Source organism: Poecilia reticulata, linkage group LG23 (genome assembly GCF_000633615.1).
Source record: "Poecilia reticulata strain Guanapo linkage group LG23, Guppy_female_1.0+MT, whole genome shotgun sequence".
NCBI lineage: Eukaryota > Metazoa > Chordata > Actinopteri > Cyprinodontiformes > Poeciliidae > Poecilia > Poecilia reticulata.
This window is the reverse complement of record NC_024353.1, coordinates 14,466,403-14,469,036: the sequence shown is the minus strand read 5'-3', so window position 1 is coordinate 14,469,036 and position 2,634 is coordinate 14,466,403. Positions and strand designations below refer to the sequence as shown.

The following is a 2,634-nucleotide window of genomic DNA, read 5'->3' as shown; positions in this document are numbered from 1 at the left end:
ACATATATATATATATATATATATACATATATATATATGTGCAATATCAGCTCATACTGAGCAACATCAAACCCTACTCTTGACAGATACACACACACTCTCACTCACATACTCCACACTCCCGTCGTAAAGGGAAGACGGGGTGGGGGAGTAGACCGAGAGATCCAACCCATCGTCAAAATGCTCTCTTGGAATGCATTCCCATCCACACACACACACACACACCCAGGCACACACCCAAAGGAAGAGGAACAAAGAGCGCCGTGGCAGCATGTGGAGACACCAGTAGGAACATCAAGATGGGAGGATAAATCTGAAGAGAGTGCAAGAAGATGAGATGCTGCTTTTAAAGTATGTGCAGTTCACATGTACTTAGGGAAGTGATGCAAAACTTAAGATAAAAAGATGCTTATTCTTTAAACTTCACTTGTTATTTTTCATTGCACTACTTAAGCAAGCGGATACATTGTAAAACATACATAAAAATTATGGAAAACTGCCAATTAAGGCCCGATGTAGTGAAATGTAGCCAAGCCTTTGCAGTGGACGCCTGTCTGTTTGTGCTTCGCAGAGTCTATGATATTTTTTTTTCATTAAGCTTATCTAAATGTTCACAAGAAAGTGCAGTTTAGAAACTTCATATAGCACAGGTAGGTGAATCTGTCCAAGTGATTTCCACCAAATGAAAGGGGACTTTAGACAGGTGGATTTTTAGCATTGAGGTAAAGGAGCTCAGTGTTTTGGCTGTTTTGCAGTTTTCTGGAAGTCTGTTGCAGATTGATTGAGCCTAAAAACTGAACACTGTTTCTCCACGTTTGGTTCTGGTTCTTGGGTTGCAGAAGACCTGAGCGGCACAAACCAAAACACGAGGATCCTGCTGACTACGCAGCTAATACTGGAAGAAAACTAACGCAGAAACAAAAATAGGTTTTCTCCACTAGATGTAATTCTGCATTTCTGTTCCCTTGCTTCTTTCATGTGCAGCTTAGGCTCTTCAAATCAATTTAGATATGAATATAGAGAACATGAGGGAATACCTGTTCATATTTACCACAGAACAGATGAAGGTATCCTGCACTTCAGTGTTTTGTGAGGACACTTGAGCTCTAATTCAGCAGCTGCCTCCTGCTGTTGAAATGAGTCCCCTCTTATTAACCAACAGCAGAGCCGTGCCATCCAACGCATAACAGAGACATTAAAGCAAACATGAGCACGGCAGCAGTTTTTGGGAAGTTTCTGAAAACATCCAATAAACTCCAAGCAAACTCTCTGTTGGATGTAGAAATGACTCCCAGCTGCCGTATTTCCCATCAAAAAAGATGCTGGGCGTAGCAGGTTTTTCTTGAAAATCCACCTGTGGACATTATACTCATAACAGGTAAAAAAAATAATAAAACAGACGGAAGAAAATCTCATTCAATTCTCTACAATCAGCTGCACTGTTACACACTTCTGACACTTGAATTCCCAACAGACCAAAGCCAAGTTTGCACACAATGTCAAGAGGACACATTGTTCTGAATGTGCAGTTTGGTCTTCCAGGCACGCAGAGCCACTTTAAAGTCGTTTTGTCATCTCCTTTTGTCTTTCTCTCTCGCCGAAAACAACAACGACACTGGAGAATCGGCGAGACGACGAGCCTGTCGAGTCTTTACGGAAGACGGTTGAGCTCTGTCAATAATGACGGAAACGCCAGAGAGAGACAGCATTGAAAGCACTTACGAGCCAAGCAGGGGTTTGGCGATGGCTGTGATGTGCGACATGCGAGTTGGTAATTATCCTAGGGAACAACAGCAGCACGGCGTAGCTCGCAAGGTTAAAGCGGTCTGGAGACACAACGCGCCTCTGCCTACTTGGAAAATTACCACGTTTGGAAAGAAAACAACACCTGCCACTGAAAGCGGAACATTATGAGTAACGTTTTACTGCTTTGGAGGTTGATTTCGGGGACAGGTTTCAGATTAGCTGCATGACACAAGGAGAATACAAGAGTATCTGCAAAAGGTAACAACTGTCTGGAGGTAAAAGTGTAATCGTCTACAGATCTGAGAACAGGCGACAAGTTTCCAGATGCAACACAGTAAAAAGCTTGTAACCTAATATTTAGGTTATTTTTTTATTTTCATAGATAGTTTGAGGATTACAACATCTCTTCTGTCCTGTATGGAGCTCCATTCATCTCAACACCATCTACATCAACCTCCCCAACAAAAGGAAAACATGTAGCTGCCACGCCACCTACTTTCAGTAAGAAAGGAGGGAAGGGTTTCTCTAAAGTACAATTTCAGAAAACGAGCCGGATTCCATGTTGTCAAGGTGCTGCTACTGAGGGAAACAAATTAGCCAATCAGAAATGTGTCTATATTGCCAAATGAAGGTCATTAAAAGAAAGAACTACTTTCTTTAGACAACAGGAAATAATGTACAATAATCTTTACTACAAAAATACTAAATTTTACAAAGTATTCTATCTAGCTTCTAGTACAAATCTTTTTGTATACTTGAAATAATACAAGCTAACTTAACAGGTGACTTTTCAGCAAAATATAGGAACTTGTTCTAAGTCAATAATGTGTTCATCACATTTAAAATAAACCCAAAGAAATCTGTAATAGTTATATATATATATATATA

The 2,634-nt window shown here is 40.5% G+C and overlaps 1 protein-coding gene across 1 annotated transcript in view; it reads right to left on the bottom strand.

The window, feature by feature from the left end:
• nav3 (neuron navigator 3) overlaps positions 1-2,634 on the bottom strand; it is a 370,879-nt gene that overhangs the window by 307,860 nt on the left and 60,385 nt on the right. The gene's annotated exons all lie outside the window — the stretch shown is intronic.